Source organism: Equus asinus, chromosome 27 (genome assembly GCF_041296235.1).
Source record: "Equus asinus isolate D_3611 breed Donkey chromosome 27, EquAss-T2T_v2, whole genome shotgun sequence".
NCBI lineage: Eukaryota > Metazoa > Chordata > Mammalia > Perissodactyla > Equidae > Equus > Equus asinus.
This window is the reverse complement of record NC_091816.1, coordinates 881,078-900,140: the sequence shown is the minus strand read 5'-3', so window position 1 is coordinate 900,140 and position 19,063 is coordinate 881,078. Positions and strand designations below refer to the sequence as shown.

At 44.9% G+C, this 19,063-nt stretch overlaps 1 long non-coding RNA gene across 1 annotated transcript in view; it reads right to left on the bottom strand.

The window, feature by feature from the left end:
- Positions 1 to 1,521: 1,521 nt before the first annotated feature.
- LOC139042259 (uncharacterized) overlaps positions 1,522 to 19,063 on the bottom strand; it is a 41,174-nt gene continuing 23,632 nt past the window's right edge. Inside the window, exons 2-4 of the long non-coding RNA XR_011498772.1 lie at positions 5,926 to 6,092; positions 3,749 to 3,996; positions 1,522 to 3,058 (exon numbers count right to left, since the gene is read on the bottom strand). This is a non-coding gene — a long non-coding RNA (uncharacterized lncRNA). The remainder of the gene's footprint in view (positions 3,059 to 3,748; positions 3,997 to 5,925; positions 6,093 to 19,063) is intronic.

Genomic DNA, 19,063 nt, shown 5'->3' with positions numbered 1-19,063 from the left:
GACAAGTACAGAAGTTGCTAGAATGCCAGTCTACCAAGTAGGATTCACAGGGCCCAAATGCTGCATCCTTCTCTGTGAAAATGGAACAATGGAAACCACTTCACTTGCCACTATGCAAAATGCTGTTGGACCCTGAAGTGGTCAAATAGCCAGAAAGAGAAATTTTAGAAAGTTATTTATTTTAATTAAATAAAATGTTGAGTTCTCCATTTTTATTAATCATCTTGGTGTGGATCCCTAGAGAAAACCCCTCAATTGGTGGAATCTGTGCTCTCAGAGCAAATGTAATCATGTAAAGACTTTTTCTCTTAATAGACTGCCCCCTTCTGTAGACTATAGATTGTAAATATTTCAGTATAATGAAGATGACAAAAATGTGTTACAGTGCAGTAATATAAAGTTTTTTTAGGCACAAATGTTATGTTTCAATTGCAGGCATGTAACTGGCTTTTAGTAAGGTAACTTGAAAGAGTCGGTGGGCTATTTTTCTCTCTAAGCTCTGTACTCATGATTAACTGGCCACTCTCAAGAAGAGCCCTGACCATTAGCCCCGTGCTTGGAGGAGTCCCTCGGTTCTGAGCCTGTGGAATGACCTACACTCTGGTTCCTGCTGTTCTGTTAAACTCATTGGAACCCCCAGTGGAACCGCTTCCTTCCCCACCCTGGGGACATGTCAGCTGTTGGCCTGAGGCCACTGTCTCCTCCCTCCTGCACTGTCACCATGTGCTACCCTCTGCCTGGCAAGGTTGGAGCTGTATTCATCGTGGCTAGGAGTCTCCCCTTCTCCCCCAAGTGGATCTCAGTGTGATAATAGGCAACATTGGAACTGGCTTCTATTTTCCCATGTCTGGAGTGGTGTTGGAACTAATTTCATTAGAGAACAAAAGAACCTTTTTGCAACTCCACTTTTGGAAGTAGCGAGTTAGTCATTAACCAAAACACCTACGCTTCTGGAAGTGAGTCCCTACAAGCTGAACACTACTCTCCTGTGGATGTGGCCCATGATTGAAAGAAGGATAACAGTTTGGAGCAGAATGAAGACCAACTGAAGGATGGAAAGAGGAGTGGGAGACCTGGAGGCTTATCTTGGATCTAACAGAGCAAATGGGGGACCAGGGCTCAGCCAGTCCTTTTCCCAGCCCCGGTGTTCTCATCTGCATAATGAAAGATTTACAAGGAAAGGAGTCCAAAAGTTTAAAATACTACAGTTTCATGAATCTTGAGAAGTAGACAACTAATTAGACTGAGAATCTGAGTTAAATTTACTTAAAAGCATATACAATAAATTTCCAAGTTTCAACAATTATTTTATACACATTTATAATAAAGAATAAATGGGGAAGATTTTGGAAATGCCAATAGACTGGTTTTTCCAACCCATGACAGAATTTATCCAGTTGTCAATCTATTTCTTTTTCCTTTCATAAATCAGGCACCTAATAGTTTGAGGTTTAAGCGTGGAATGATTCAAGACTAGAAATTCTGGACGTGTCAGTAGAAACAGAAGTGGATTCCTATAATCATTTAACTTCTTTTATTCATTCTTTAAGATAAATCTGAAAGGCAAAGGCAGGACAGTTATATTTAGTATTGATGTGTCACGTAAACATTGATCGGCAATGGCGGTGTGCTGGAGACTCACTAAGAACAAGGGTCTGGGAAGATATGAAGGTCCTTCTGGGGTTTCTCACGATGATGCGTCTGGATAAATTTCATAACTACTCTGCTATCTGCCAAAAGTCAAATGATGTCAGATCCAGGTCCCATCATACAGTGGGGATTGGCATCAGGCTGGTGATGTATGAGGCTAGAACACTTGATGCATTTTCAACGCTTGGATAGCCTTTCCAAATCCATTACACATTCCCCAGGTTGTCCCCCAGCACTTCCAAAAAGAATGTTACAAATGCATGGGCACCCATGTGGAACTGAACTGTTTGAATTATTGTCAGTCACAAGTTCCCAGGATCTGATCCAGCAGTCAAAAAATAAGGTGCTGGTATTATTCTAAGCACAGTTCTAGGCTAGGAAGGGGGATATGTAAAAAAGCAGGATAGACAAGGCTTCTGCCCTCAGGATTTCAGTCCAGTGGGAAAGGACAGCATAATTCAGATTGATGTAGCAAAGATTTCAAGTATATTTCTACCAAGCTCCTGTAGCAGAAGTTCAGGATTATTTGGGCAAAGAGATCACTCAAACTTTAAATGTCCTTGATCACCACCTACTTTGCTAAAAGGCTCATTGGCCAGAGAAATGTCACAGGATTGGTTCAAACACTGGTGAGGTAGCATCGTTCCTCATCTCTCTAGGAGGCTCATCTCTCTCAGGCTCCTATCCCTTCCTCGTCTCTCTTTACCTGGCTCTATTGTTGTCCTCTGCCTACCATATACTTTGACGTGGAAATAACTAACTAAGTTACCACAGTTTATTACTTCTGTCCTGGAGGTTATCTACCTTGAGTGTTGCGTGGTTCCAGATCACATAGCATGGATACACAACAGAATGTAGGTACACATTCAGACAGAAATGATATGCCAAATGGATGCAGCAAATATTCATATGAACTTTGCCATTCCTCACCTTTCTTTTCTCCAGCTGATTTAGACAACTGGATGTGATTCTGAGGAAAAGGGTCAAGAGACCACTGCCCTCTGGGGACTGGAGTATCCTTTAAGAAACAACTCAAATAGCCTTCAGTGAAAAAAAGAGCTTACATTGGTTGAGTGTTGACTGTGTGCCAGGAAGTACCCATCTTACATGTTTAATTCATTTAACCATCATAGTAAACATTTTGTCATCTCTGTGTTACAGATGAGGAAACCGAGGCAGAGAAGTTACTTGTCCAAGATTACACAGCTAAAGAGTAGTAAGGCTAAGATACCAGTTCAAACCATTGAACACCCCAGGTTGTGTCCTTCCGCTGTCCTGGAGTGAGAAATATATTGGGAGTCTTCTTTGCTGCATTTCACATTGCTTTTGAATTTGCGTCAACCAAGTTGCTGTCTTCAAGTATGCTTGGCATCCACAGAAGGTAAGCTAGCTCCAGTGCTGGCCTCTCCTGCCACGAAACAGCAAGCACGTCCCTGAGTCACACACGGCATGAGCATCTGGCTGGAGCTGTGCCTTCTGAGCCAGCATGCCTGTCTGGAAGTGAAGCTGTCTAACTGGCTTTTCAACTGACATCACACAGGGAAGTCTCTTTTTAAGGCGTCTCTGTGCTTTTCTAACTTCCTTGAATAATGGTGTTATTGAAGTGGTTATGAAACACGACTTGAAAATTATTCCCTTTTATGTAAATACTTAAAGATGTACTTATTAATGCCTTTGAAAGGGAAACCATTCTCTGAAAATCGTAGACATAGTTATATAATCATCTCCTGCTTCTTGACCTCCATGGGATGCAAATTTATTCTGTCTTAGGTTGTTATCTGATTCATATGCGTGAGTCCTGTCTCTACATCCAGATTTTGAACTCCTTAAGCACACATCAACACAACTGGGGACACAGTCAGTGCTATACTTAAAAATATTGCAAAACTGATTAGAAAATACACAGGTATGAAATCATCCTTAGGTACTAAAAGTCAAGCCTTAAATGATAAATAAAACATCAGAATTAATTTTGAAAACAAATATTCTCCTTTACTTCCCAAGGGATCACAAGTCTCCTTTTTAATTTCTGTTTTAAAGTTAGAATTAAATGGTCCATTTTTGTGACTATCATAGAGTAGTTATTACAAAAAGTTACCTTAAAAAAATCAGGGGGCCGGCCTGGGTGGGGCAGTGGTTAAGTTTGCACATTCTGCTTCGGAGGCCCGGGGTTCGCCGCTTTGGACCCCGGGTGCGGACATGGCACCGCTTGGCACACCATGCTGTGGTAGGTGTCTTAACATATAAAGTAGAGGAAGATGGATACGGATGTTAGCTCAGGGCCAGTCTTCCTCAGCAAAAAAAAGAGGAGGATTGGCAGCAGATGTTAGCTCATGAATAATCTTCCTAAAAAAAAAAAATCAAAGAACAATGTGAGTTTCTGAAAGCCATTAAATTCTGTAAAACAATATGCTAGCTTTTCTCACAGCAGAATTTAAAATAAATAATAAAACACTCAGTGTTTAGATTTTAATTTATTATTTTTTACAAAGAGGGCAGTTTCTATTTCCATCCATGTTGCACCCTCGCTTCTCAACCTCAGTCGAGTTGGAGGCAGTGACAGAGGCACTGAAAGGACAACTATCTTGACACAATGCAGTTCCTTGTCCACAGTCCTACAAAGGGGCAGAGCTGCGAATAAAATCTAAATCTTCGAGCTGGAAGTGTCAGCTATCACCATCTATTGTTATGGCACCCAGAACCTGAGTTTTCATTCTTGGGGCTGGCAAAACCCATGCAGATTACTGATAGAGACTTGTTCCTAAAGAGTGCTTTTCACATTGTGGGATCTCCACTTGGGAGCTCTTGAGCAAATGGCCTTGAGAGATGACCAGGGCTGGATGGCTGTGGGAGAACCAGGGCAAAATGGCTGTAAAGGCACCATGTGTTTTATGAAACACCTCCCTGAGACAGGGCCATGTAGTGGGGAGAGGAGTGCGGTGGGGCAGACTCCAGGCTTCATGGTAAGGAGGGCACTCTCACCGGTGTGCAGCCCAGACAGGGACAGGGGGTGGGATGTGGGTGACGAGGGAGACAGGAAAGAGGCAAATGACAAGCTAGTGGAAGAGAAAAGGACAGACGTGCCTCAAAAGGCCTAAAGGAAGCTATCTCTGGACCTCAAGTCTTCTTCAAAATGAGGAGATTGGGTCAGGTCTTAGTTTGATATCAATTCATAAAAACTAATGCTAACTGGCTCATGCAAAAGCAAGAATATCCTGGAAAGATGCTGGGGTTCATAGAATCCAAAGAAGGGGTGAAAACCCAGGCCTCAGAAACAACAGGGACCAGGAAGCTGCAGGGAGCTCAGCAGCTGGATTCGTGAATTTTCTCTCTAGAACGTTGCTATGCCCTGAAGTCAGCAGCAAGGACCCTCTCCTCAAACCCGCACGCCACTCCCAAAACACTCTGTGTCTCACAGCTCAAAATTTCCAGTTTCTTGGAGAAACATCTCATTAGCCAGGTTGGGTCAGCTGTCCACACCCGGGTTAGTCATCTGACCAGGGAGATAGGATCTTAGGACAAACATAGCTGCTGGGTCCCACCCTGTGTCTTGGGTGGGAATGGAGGCAGAGGGAGGAAATTTCCAGAGAAAGACAAACAGATGAGAGCTAGGTGCCCGGAACGATATCTTTCAATTCTACCTAGGGATCTACTTAAACTAGCGTAGCTCACAAGAATATTGGTATAAGTAGGTAAAATAAAGGCTTTAATGATACAATTAAAGCTGGGAAAGGTGATCAGGAGGGAGTCCTTAGAGGGGAGAAGGTTTGAATGGAGATTTAAAGGGACTCGGTTTGGCGAGGCCCTGCTTATTTCAGAGAGTGAGAAGAGCATGCACAGAGAGGCTCAGAGACTAGAGGAAACAAGTCATGTTTTGGAGATAGGAACCGTTTTGCTTGACTAGTCCAAAAAATTAAAGTCAGAGGTTAAAGAGCATTAAGGTAAATTAAGTTAAAGGTGAGATAATTCATCAAGAGCCTGGAGTTGGGAGGCAGCCTGAAGGAGAGGCAGGCAGCGTGTCGTCATGGAAAGAGCATTAGAGTGGGAGCCAGGGAACGTAGGTGCTGCCCCGAATTAGCTATTTCTCCTTGAGTAATCCTGTTCTCTTGGCCTTAGCGGATTTACATGTAAAAGAAGTCTCTGCTTCTACCACTGGCAATCGCACTTTATTTATTCATACAAAAAGCATTTATTGAGCAACTACTATGTGCCAGGTGGAATCTAAGTGCTGAAGTTTCAGCCATGAACAAAGTGCCTTCCTTGTGGACTACATACCTAATTGATAAAGCAACAGGCAAAAGGATGTTTGGTTCAGATATGTAGTGATGATGTCTTGCCTTGTTTTCTTGCTCCTGGATTTCTTGTACACCCTTCCTTTCACAGAGCACCTTCTTGGGGCTACATTATTCCTTTGCTGGCTCTCCCTGATGTATCAGATGGCACTGCATTAAGACAGAACGTTTACTAGATTCTTAAATTGGATGTTTGAAGGGTCCCAATAATAACAGTACTCTTTTTTTCCCAAGGTCTTAATGATTTAAGAAATGAGACGAGAGTAAGGCAGATGGGAGACCTAAATGACTCCGTGATTACTGATAAATGTTAGGGCACAGTTTATATCTGCTGTGAGAAAGGCGTTCTGACACTGAGCTTCAAAATTAGACACACGTACCCATTGGTCAGTTCCGGCTCTCCATCTGGTGGCCGGCCCTGTGTGGTTTTCTGATGGAGGAGAGAGCAGAATGTGTGCTTCCTGCAGGCAGCTGGGTCCTAAGAGGAGGAGAAAGCCTGGCCCGTGCATGTCCAGTTCCTCGCCCCAATTCAGTCAGTAAGTCACTCTTTCTCCATGAACTTACTCACTATTGTTATATTATTATCTATTTCCTCAATCTTTTCTATCTGGATAAAGGGGGAAAATTTTGTTCCACTTTCCCAATAGAAACAGGGTAGAGACAGGGACCCCATGTAACAATTCCTGTGTAACACTGTTATACTTCCCCCTGACCGAAGAAGACCAGGTTTTCCTTGTTTAACAGTCGTGTAATTACTATTGAACAGCCCACTTTGGCAAGTTGTCTAACCTCTTTGGGTAATATGGTTGTAAGCCCTGGGGCTATGGTAAATTTTCCACCTAACACTTGGAAATTAGGAAGACTGCTACCATAAGAGATGAGACAGATATGTCATTTGAAGGACAAATAAACAACTACTAGGCCAACAGTGCTTTGAGTAAGTGGCTAGACCTGTGCTGTCCAAAATGGTGGTCGTGTGTGCTATTTAAATTTAATTAAAATTAATACAATTAAATATTTGGTTTCCTGGTGTCACTAGTCACATTTCAAGTGCTCAGTAGACAACCGTGGCTAGTGGCTATCATGTTGGACAGTGCAGATTGAGGACATTTCCATCATCACAGAAAGCTCTGTTGGACAGCGCTGATCTGGAAAAGCTCCCATCAATTGATAAAAGAGTTGGTCAGCTGATTAACCTTTGAAGTACAGCCAATGGAGAGTCCTCAAGTCAAACCTTGGCAGTGAGGTTGCATCAGTCTGGGTCTTGGGAGAAAACAGATGACACACTTAAAGGGTTAACTGAAGAGAGTTTAATAAGCAGACAATTTACAGAGGTGTGAATGGGCTAAGCAACCAACAAGAGATGGTGCAGCATCTGATGACTTTGCACAGGGGGAGCTATCACCCCCACGATGACGGGAGGCCAGAGGGGGGAGTGACATCACTGGACCTAATGCCAAATTGGTGGCCCTGCAGTGGGCAGTTTAGGAAACATCCTGACTCTTCCTCTTCCTGCCCCTCAAATGTCTGCTAGCATGCGACTGAAACCCCAGGGCCGCCTCCTGGGGCACAGAGCGAGACAGAGGAGGAGGAGAGTGGAAACAGAGGGGTGAGGAGAGGGATCAGCCCTCCCTCCAAGTGCTGTGGGGCGGAGGGAGGTCTGACCCGGCTGAGAGAGGCATGAGCTTCAGCTCAGGCGATCCCGATGGAGAGACAGGCGCCGGAGGCGTGTCGTACCAGAGAGAACAGCTGCTGCACGTGGTGCTCCTGTCTGCTCATGGAGCCCGTCTCTCTCAGTGTAAATGAACACATTGGCAGTTTGGAAAACTTGGCCAAGTGTTTCTGAGCCTGCAAGGCCAAAGGGCTTGGACCAGAGTAAATTTACCAAAGTCATGAGCACTATCCTATGAACCATTTTGGGAAACATCCAGCTGGCCCTGCCCTAATGAGGACTCCAAAACATCGCCATGGGCTTGAGGACAAACGTTTTAATTCCTACAAATACTATCTGCCTCATGGACTTACTGAGAGGGTTCCAGCACCTGACTTACATGAAGCACCCAGCGCAAGCAAGGAACTCAAGAGGCCGTTCGTTCGTCCATTTGGTAACTATCTGTGAAGCCTGCCATGTGTTGGGCCTGTTCTAGCCTCTGGGAGTAGAGCAGTAATGAAACAGACAAAAAGTTCCGCCCTTATGGGGCTTACATTTAGTTGGGGAGGATAGTCAGCAATATACATAAACATATGTTACGTTAGACAGTAGTAAGTGCTCAGGACAAAAATAAAGCAGGAGATGGAAGCCGGCCCGGTGGTGCAGCAGTTAAGTTCCCTCGCTCCACTTTGGTGGCCCAGGGTTCGCTGGTTCAGATCCTGGGTGCGGACGTGGCACTGCTCATCAAGCCATGCTGTGGCAGGCATCCCACATATAAAGTAGAGTAAGGTGGGCACAGATGTTAGCTCAGGGCCAGTCTTCCTCAGCAAAAAGGGGAGGATTGGCAACGGATGTTAGCTCAGACCTAGTCTTCCTCAAAAATAAATAAATAAATACATAAGCAAAGCAGAGGTTGGAGGTATAAGAAGGGGGGGGGGGGCTTGGAAATATAGATAGGGTAGCCAGGCCTCCCTCAGGGCACGAAAAGTAGGTAAAAGCCTAAAGAACGTGAAGGAGCAAGCCATTCAGAGCATTTCGAACAGTGGAGAGAGCCTGCACAGAGGCCCTTGGTGGGAGGGCCTCCGACACACTCGGGCACAGGGAGGTGGTCAGAGTAGCTGGAGCAGGGGGATGGGAGGGAGGACTGGGAAGACGAGGTCAGATGCAGGGAGGGAGGTGGGTGGGAGATCGTGTGGGCCTTGCAATCAACCTATATTAGTGACTTTTTCACTCTGCAGCCTTAAATTGCTCATGTTGTCCTTTCACACTGTTATTGAACTCTTCTGTTTTTACTTAATGTTCTGTCTGATCTCTCTAAGATGCTCATTCTGAGCATTCTGAAAGCAGGGCTGTCTTCATAAATATGTAAATTTAACTTGCCTTGTCCAGTATACTGCCTCACATCAAGTTGATGTCCAATGGATGCTGACTGACGGGATACAGAAATTCCCATGTGGTCTTCAATTTTCTGCAGAAATATTCAGTGATGTCCCACCCAAGTGTCATAGGAATTCTCAGAAAAGATAGCACAGCTTTTTAATTTGACAGCAGAGTGAAGCTACCTTAGCTTATCTTCATAGTAATAAAAACCCAGGCCGTATCCTTCAAAAATAATATTTCAGTTCATCATTCAAGCAATAAAAAACCAGAATAATTTCAGTGTCTGTTTAAGCTTTCAGATAATCTTTTGACCAGCACCAAAGCCACATTCAGCAACCTCACAACAGAGGCCAAGATTGATGGGCTCCCGAGCTGGCAGGGCAGTCATAAAACGGCATGCAGAAGACCCTGAGTCGGCTGCACTCATATATTACTTGTCTCTTTCAAAGAAACGACAACCTGAGTACTGTGCTGGGCTAAGAGACTCGATTGAAATTTCTCAGATAAATCAAAATGAGTAAGATGTGTTTGTGCCTCAGTCGAAATGGGGTTTCCTAGTACCTCCAATAGCGGGCAGGAATATGAAGCCAAACCGAAACGACATTTATTTTATATTAGCACTATTACGTCTCACGCGTTCTGTGGTCCACAGGCTGCCTGTCTTCCCCCATGTCTTTTATATTGTGATATCCCTCCCAGCCCAACAGTGCCCTGTCCCTTCTCTTCTCTTACCATTTTCTTCTCCTTTATCTGCAGAATGCTGGTCTTCATTTGTTCATCTCTTGGTTTATCTTCCCATCCCCACTTTCATACACCTCCCCACTGCCACTTGTCTCCCCTACTAGATGTTAGGCCCCCCTGAGGGCACCTCACAAGGCACCTTGTTTAAGAGTTCTGTCACCCAAGCCCCGCCAGAATGCCTTTGATATGGCTTTGACATAGAGTAAACTTTTGTTGTTGGTTTTTAATGTAGATGTTTTATTTACGTAAATAATCGTCTTGTTCCAGTAGGAATTTGAGATGGCTTATAGAAATACACACAGTTCAGTAGGATACTTTTGATCGAGACATTGTAGCAAGAGGTTGAAAACATGGGTTTTTATCCCGTTTATGATTCTTCTTTGGGTCCTTCCCATACAGTGTCCCCTCATGATACAACAAAGCCTCAGATCCCATGAGACAGGTCTCCTTGTGGATCCTGCCCTCTCCCCAGTCCACCCCAGGTGGGGAGACTGTGCAGCCCCATGGCTGGACTTACGTGGATGATTGTGTGGTCTGGCCTGCTCCATGCAGTGGCCAATTTGAGATAGAATGCTGTAATTTAATTAGTTTCACTTCTAAGACATTCCAGAAGCATTCAAGAAATGTTTTTTTCTTCTTTGGCACTGTGTCTGCGATTAAGGAAAAAACTAACAAGTATATAGTGATATCTGGCAGGTCAAACTTCTTGCCTATCATTTTGATGTGGTTAGCTGAATCACAAAGAACAAAGTACACTTTTCTAACTCAACTATGCTCTGTCTTTATTTATCTTTTTATATAGCAAAAAGATTGTAGAACGTTTAGTAAGGAGAAAGTCACCTACTACCCTAACTCATAAAATGTAATTTTTAAACATTTGCTTCTAAGCTTTTTACTACGTGCAGAAATAGACCTTGGGTCCGGCTCTGTTCCTTAATTTTATTTTCTGTGCAGTAATTTTAATATCTGCATAAAACTCCTTCTATGATGCACCATAATCATTCTCCATTAGTTAGCATTTACACTGCTTCCATTTTTCATCATTATAGGTACTGCAGCGAGCATCTATGAGCATATGGTTTTTCTTATAGTTTGGATTATTTCCTTAGGATGGATTCCCAGAGGTAGAATTATGGGCCAAATGGCTTTAGTATTTTTATGATACTTTACATATCCTGCCAACTTGCTTCCCCAAGGATTGTGCAGCCCTGCAAAGCCATCATTGATCTAGGAGGTGTTCAGTTCATAGCGCCCTGCCAGCAATGGAAACATGGCAGATCTGCAGATTAACTAGGGGAGAAAAACTACATTACCAAGTTCACTCTTGCGATTAAGAATCATATCTCTTGCTATATTTGTTGTCGTGCAGCTCTTATTTGTATATGTATATGCATATGTGGCACATATGTATTCTGTATACGTCTGGCTTTAGGAGAACTGGCAACTCTGTTTTGGGGCAGAATGAACCTGGGCAGCCCTGTGTGTCCCCCACAAGTCCCTGCCTGTGGCCTGGGCTATGCCTACAGGGCCCAGACCTGGGAACCCAGCTAAGGGAGCCTGGCTGCCCAGTCAGAGTGGCTCACGCTGGAGTGCTTCACTCCCAGAGCACTTTCTGCCCTCAGACATCCAGAACCTTTAGGCCTGCGTGAACAGGGGCCACCCCAGCCCTGCAGGCTGTCTTCCTGGAGTGAAGGCTTCCCCACACTGTGCTCCTGATGTGGAGAGGTGACGGTTGTTTGAGTGAGACCCCACGTGGACCTGTACTGGGAGGATGCACTGGGCTTCTGTGGGGTCAGGGCACCCAGGTGTGTTTCCTGAGTGGCCTTCCCAGCCGTGTGTTTTGGAGTGAGGCAGACCTTGTCATTGCTGTTATCACACAAGGCTGAGTTCCCTTGCCTGATGTGCATTAAAAAACTCCAATTATGTAGCATCAGGTTTTGGGAAAAAGAAATCAGCTTTATTCTGTGAGATCAATCTGCAGGGAGCCAGGGGGTGTGTGCCCTCAGATCTGTCTTCCCGATTCAGGATTTGGGGCAAATTTTAAGAGGTTAGGGAGAACAGGCTGGTTCACAGAAATGCTGGCAGGACCGGTTTTGACTGGTGGGCTTCAAGCATTTGTGGTGAGGTTCTAAACATCATGATGAGGTTTTACATTTATGATGAGGGGGGGGAGGAATTCTAACACTGGATCTTCCTGAATGACAGACCCCTTGCTTCTGAGAAGAGTCTGACTTAAGTTCCAGTCATGTCCCCACCTTTGGTTCCGTGGGGAGGAGAATCCTTGTTCCGTGTTCTTTTCAGGCCAAGACTTCTTCTGCACATGATCTGGCTACGTGACTTTGAAAATTTTCTGAAAGACAATTCTTACTCAATTGGTAAAAGATGGAGTCTGTTCTAAATGGGCTCATGGTTACATTGCTGTGAGTTGCCCAGAAATCTGCACTGGGGGCTGGTCCATCCTTACAAGTCCCGGTCTCTGGGACAGATCCCCAGAGCCTGGATGCTGAGTCACAGTGGCTTGGCAATGCGCAGTTCATACCCCCACACCTGCCCCCAGACACAAGGCCCTGTTGGCCTGCTGAATAAGGACAGCCTTCACCAACCAGGCCATCTTACTAAAGAAATTTACCCCCAGTGGACCAGTGATGAAGACATTTAAATGGTGATTGCCATCAGACACCATATGGCCCTGCTGTCTTTTTACTTGGGGCCTGTCTGCCAGTCATGGTACCGTTCATCAGGCCATGCTGATGCAGTGTCCCACATGGCACAACCAGAAGGACCTACAACTAGAATATACAACTGCGTACTGGGGGGCTTTGAGGAGAAGAACGGAAAAAACGAAAAAAAGAAGATTGGCCACAGATGTTAGCTCAGGTGCCAATCTTTAAAAAATAAAATAAAATAAAATGTATGAGTAAAACAGAATGTGAACTCAAGGTGTGATATTTTGTTTGGTAAGTGCAAATTTTAGTTCACATGACATATGAAATATTTTACTAAATGTTATGGGTTGAATCGTGTGCCCCAAAAAGATATGTTGGAGTCTTAATCCCTAGTACTTTAGAATGTGACTTTATTTGGAAATAGTTGTTGTAGATGTAATTAGTTATGATGAGGTCATACTGGAGTAGGGGTGGGCCCTTAATCCGATATGACAGGTGTCCTTATGAGAAGAGGAGACACACCGGGAGGAGAGCGCCATGTGAAGACACAGACAGCGGGGAGAACACCACGTGACAACGGAGGCAGAGAGTAGAGCGATGAAATTGCAAGGCAGGGAGCACCGAGGATTTCGGACCCTGCCAGAAGCCAGGGAGAGGCAAGGAGGGCTCTGCCCGACAGCATCCGGAGGGAGCAGGGCCTTGCCGACGCGGTGATTTTGGACTGCTGGACTCCAGAACTGTGAGAGTACACATTTCTGTTGTTTGAATCCACCCAGTTTCTGGTATTTTGTCAGCCCTAGGAAGCTAGTACACTGAATGCGAATAAGGTCTTTAAAGTTAAAATATTTTCCTCTCTTTAAAAATCGTAATTTTTTCTAATTTGTTGTTATTAAACTTCAATATTATTATTTACCATATGTTTGTTCCATTTAAACATCCATTAATATAATTAGTATTAATCCACTGTTTTTTCCTTTTTTGTACTATAATATTTATTTCATTTTGTATTCACTCAAAAATCTTTCTACCAACACAAATGTATATGGGGTTTAATCAGAGACAATTTTCACTGTCTGTATGTCTTTTCTGGCTTTCATAATTGTCTGTTTCATTTCATAATTATTACTAAACGTAGTCTTGCCACAGAGAGGAGGAGGGTATGAAAAACGACCCCATGAGTGTTGAGCATGTTATGTGCACGCCTGTGCCGGGTTCCACTGCCTACCAGCGTGTGACTTGTCAAGTTTCCTGATCTCCCTGAAGCAGAGTTTCCTTGTGTATATAGTGAAGTTACTAATCCCGGCCTCAAAAGTTGTGAGGATTAAATGAGACAATGCACACGAAGGGCTCAGCACTGAGCATGGCATGAAACAAGAACCCAAACAATAGTAACTTCTCTTCTTATGCTGCGACTATTTTAAGAGCCGAGGGTGTGCTCTATCTGAGAGCAGTGCTACGCAGTACTGCAGTCTTGAAGACCTGTCCTCTAGACGCAGAAGGACTCTCTGAGGACTGACTTTTAGGCATGATAGAAAATTTCTATGTGTGGGATACTCTTTCCAGAGGGTATATTTAACCTCCAGCCCCCTCTCAGCCAGCCCTGATGGTATGGGTACTAGCTTGCCTACAGTTTCAGCCCTGGAAGACCCAGATGGTCCAGGATACATACCACAGAGGGCAGAAGAGGAAGGCGCGACTTTGAATAAATGCAGTGTTATGGGAAGACGGTCATTACCTGAAGAGGGCGCTCTCTAACCACGGGCTCTCCTTTCTGTGCTTCATACAAGGCATCTGAATGGAGCTGATTAGATGGCGGAGGAAGCTCTGAACAGTGATTGGAAATGTGCCCACCCTCAAGAAGACTGATTACCATGCTTGGGAGTGCCCTGGGATAGGGGAAGCCTCTGGCCTAGAACAAGATAATCAGCACGACGCCAGAAGAATAATAATAACAGTACTAATATTATGATAGTGAAGATAACTAAAACGCTGTCATTTATTCAGTTTTTACTATGTGCTAGGCACTGTGCTGTATTGAATATATATTAACTAATTTAATTCCTGTCAACAGCCCTGTGAAATCCTTATTCCCACTTTACAGATGAGCAAACTGAGTCCCAGAGGCATAAGTAATCTGCCCAGTGTCCCAGGGCTGGTAAGCAGCTGAGCCAGGGCATAGACTGTCTGCCTCAGAAGCCACTGCCACCCTGAGTCACCATCCTGAGTGGCCAGACAAAAAGCAAACATCAGAGTTTCCCAGGGCCTGGCTCCCTTTGCTTGCCTTTGTGCCTGGGACCAGAAAATCCATTTTATGGATAGACACTGACTGTCTACAGTGTCCCACACATTGTGTGAGGTGCCTGAAAGGATGGCAAGGAAGCAGGTGGTCCAGCACATATTGCCAAGACCCCATCCTTCAGCCCTGCCCTGGGCCCTTCAATCCTTTTACCTTTGGAAACTTGGTCTACCCTTCTACCTCCTCAGCCACTGGGCCAGTGAGCCCATGCGGGGTCAAGGCCAGACTTTGGGGCAAGACACAGAGCTGTTGCCTCCAATGAGGCACGTGAGGAGGCTCAGGGGCACAACTGGAGAGGGACAATGGGAAAGCCGGAACAGCCTCCCTGCCCGATCTCAGTTTGGGAACAGCTTTCAGAGTGAAGGGCACTTCCGGTCCACTGTCCCAGCATGTCCTTGTGCCCTCACTAGCTTCCTTGGTTGCGTCTGCCCTGCAGAGTAGGAGAAGAGCATTGCCAGTTTCCTCCCCTCTCCTGCATTAACCCCTTGTCTTCAGCACCATTGTCATCCTCGTTCTTTGGGCTCCTTCTATGAGCCTGGCATCAGGCTAAGCATATCACATACTTTCTCATTTACCTTCCACGACTTGGTAGGAAGAACTCATGAGGTAGGCACCGTATTATTCCCACTTTATGTATGAAGAATGATTATGTTCAGAAAGATTAACTACATTTGCCTAAGTCACCCAGCTGATAAATAGCAGAGCTGGGATTTGAACCTGTGTCTCTCTGACTTCAAAGCTCATGTCCTTTATATTACCCGACACTGACATTTAGAACCATTAGAACCACCCACTAAGAGTGGAGGAGGAAGAGAAGAGATACGATCAGTATACACTGATTCAACCTTTAAAGTGATTTCCAGTAGTCTGCCTTCGCCTTTTCTATCGAGGCTAGAATTGCTAGGCCACCAGCAATAGGACACATCTTAAATTATTAAGTCATGCCGAAGAGCCTGAGGAGGGCTCCAGAACCTTCTCAACAAGCCAAGTGGCCCAGTCTGAGAGGCAGGGGAAGCTACAGAGACAAAAGAGAATTTACAGGAATCTCAGTCTCTGTGGAAACGTTAAATAACCACTGAAGGACTTTAGACTTTCCTGGTCTAAAGAGCATTTGAGAGCCAAAGACCCTTTGTTTTGACAAATTCTAACATTTTCTCTTCTCACCCACTCTGTTCTCACTGGTATTATAAGCCTTGTCTTTAGCAGTGATTTTGTCATTGTTGTACTTAGGAAATCTAGGCTATTGAAAAGAATAAACGGAATCAGTGACTTTATTAGGTACGGAATGAGGAAGTAAAACATTTTCACTTTCTGAAGTTAGGTCATCCATTCCCACACCTACACGTAGACACAGCATGGTCACTGTCAAAAATCACTGCAGGGGGTGACAATGGTGGTGACAATGGCACCCCATTCCAGGGGCTTTGTCAGCCACTTACATTCACAGAACTGGAAAACCCCAGGTTAAAATTCCCAGGATCTTGGTTTGTGTTTTATTTAAGGTTTCTGGCTTATCCCAAGATTAAAATTTTCCTAGATGTAAAACAGCTGTGTCATCGCTGGCCAGCTCACCCCTCTGAAAGGGGGCCTCTCCCTTTCTCTCCTCAAAGCCTGTTAGAGCCCATCATTTTGCCCCTCGCTGGGGTAGTTTCTAGGGCTGTGTAACTTCCCTGTAGTTATTTTAAGTAAAACTTATTGAGCAGAGAGGTGTTTTTATTGGCTTAGGGCCTCTTATTGGCATAAAATATAATATTTATTCATTGTGGAGCAGGTTCTAATATCTTGCTGCTGTTTTTGTTACCGGGCATATATTTTCTATACAATACTGGCATCGCTCCTCCTGGGCATCTCATAAAGCCGTCTGGTGCACGTTGGCTTTAGAGGTAGCGTGCGTAGGACAGTCAACATAGTGGTTGCCTACCTGAAGTACAGTAATCCATTTTGTTTCCTCCCTTCCTACCTCCCTCCTCCACTCCTTTCATCCTTCTCTCCTCTTGGCAGAGTTCTCCTTTATAGGCTGGCTCTCTATTTGCCTACAATATGTGGGCATGAATGGGTTGGCTGATGGCTTTTGTGTTTTTCCACGTTTACTACATTCAACCTACTAAAGTTGCATGAAATGAAGTTCTCCAGCAGGCGGCACTGTAGGCTTCCAGGGGCTCTGGAAGCTGTCGGCTCCAGGACCAGGTGCACGACCTACAGTCAGAAAAGAACCCTTGTTGTCTGGGTTTGTTCAAGGACAGAGTCACATGCTCAGGATTTCATCCTGGAACCCAACAGTGTGTCATGTGATCCTTTTATAGGCAAGGCAATCAATAGTGGCCATGCGGGAAATCGCGCCGACAGCCTTCCTAGTATTGCAGTTCTGAAGAAACCGAAGGGTGATTCAGCCAAAGGGCACACTGGTGAAGTGCCAGAAAGTTGGCTTCAGATATCTTGTGTTAACAGAAACTGGACTGACCAAAAGGGGAAACAAACGAACCAAGTAAAGGAAACAAATACCAAAAGGGCGTATAATTACCCAGTGGTTCTTAATCAGAGGTGCTTGTCAGAATCGCCCTAGAGTTTAAAACAAAATAAACATTCCCAACCCCAGAGCTGAATGCTCTGACTGGCTAAGTCTGGGTGGGATCTGGGCATCCGTGTTCTCTTAAGTTTCACAGATGATTCCTAGCATCTAGTGCAATGCCTCAGAGGCATTTGTATTATTTTTGACTCTCCAGTTAGTATGATATAATGGGGAGAACGGGTCACGTCAAATAAGCCTTCATTTTTGTGAGTCAGTTTGCTCATCTGTAAAATGGGCCAAGTTGCAGAGATGGATTGGTTCCTCAAACCCGGAGTCCAGACTTAAGCTATGATCAGGGTCCCAGACCTCTTCGCATCCCCCCGCCCCCAAAAAGAAGCCCTGGGACCATGCTGAGTGGAGAGACATCACTGTTGAGATCCTTGCCTTCCTCAGTAATCGATTATCATATAGTGATGTCCTTAACAGGATTAACTCGGTCCTTTCCCAAGGCTTGTAAGTGTTAAGAAATTGCGCCTCCTTCATTTTATAGTCTAAGAAGTAGCAAATGAGTCTTAAACAGTGCTCAGTCAGGTCACTAATTATTTAATGATTTGGGACTCAGAGATTCCTCAAAGGAATGACTAAATCTGTTCACAGTAGGAGGAAGTAATATATGGACAATCATGATTTCGCTCACTCTTATTAAGAGAAGAGACTAGAAAAAAAGACTCCCTGAGAAGACATTGAGGCTGAGGTGGGGCAGCAGCCCCCCTCCGCGCTCCAGCTGATGGCTGCTCCAACGGCAGCCGGCCCCTTGCTAGATCTGGCCACCTGTACAACCCAGCTAGTTCCCGCCCTTCCTCCACTCCTCCCATGACGCCCTCCTCCACACCTTTCAAGGAGTCAAAGGTCAGCTTCTCTGGGGGATCTCCCGCCTCCCCGCAGCATTTTGGTCCCGCCTCTCCCAGCCATTTGTGTTGTAAATTGGTCTCTCCCTTAGACTTTGAGCTCCTTGAGTGCAGGGACTCTGACTCATTCAAAGCGGAATGAATCGATTAATGATGCAAGATCAATCAACAAGGGGTTTCTTTAGTTGTGGGGAATATGGGCGGTCATTCAAGTGGTATGTCTGAAATAAAGCGAACATGCAACACCCCCCACCTCCCAGTATCCATGTATCAGCCAAGCAGGTATTTAATTTTACTAATAATTTATTTCTTTGGAGTAAACATTGCCCATGCCTGAGGGTCTCTTTGAAAATATAAACATCCCTAGGAAGGACGGACCACCCCTCGGAATAAGTGTGATTACTAAATCTTTTCCTCTCAGGCAGGAGGAAGGTTCAGGATGCCTCCTTGAACCAGACCCTAGGAGCCCAGGATTTGAAAGACAAGTGTCACCTCAGGATTCTGCAGAGCACCAGCTCTGGGCACAGGGATGTCCTACCAGGTGATGGACAGGTTTTGGTGCAAGGGGGCACTGCAGCTAGATTATGAGAATGTCCAGGTTGGAAGAGAATCCAAACCTTCATTTCACAGAAGCAGCAGCTAAGGCCCGGGGAGAGAGAGGATCTTGCCCAGGGTCAGCGCGGGGACCTCACAATCCACATGCAAAACGGTTTCAGTAGTAATGTAAGCAGTGCCCTTGTGCGGTCCCTGGTGCCCCTGGCAAGGCCACATTCCCTGCGTCAGAGCTCTGCTCCACCTTCCGCCAGCTTTTCATCAGGATCCTCCAGGGTGCTGTTTCCAAAACCAAGGGACTATGTTTTTAATCTTGTAATCTTGTAATTATGTTATGAATCTGCATCTTTTTTTTTTTTTAAAGATTGGCACCTGAGCTAACAACTGTTGCCAATCTTATTATTTTCTTTTCTGCTTT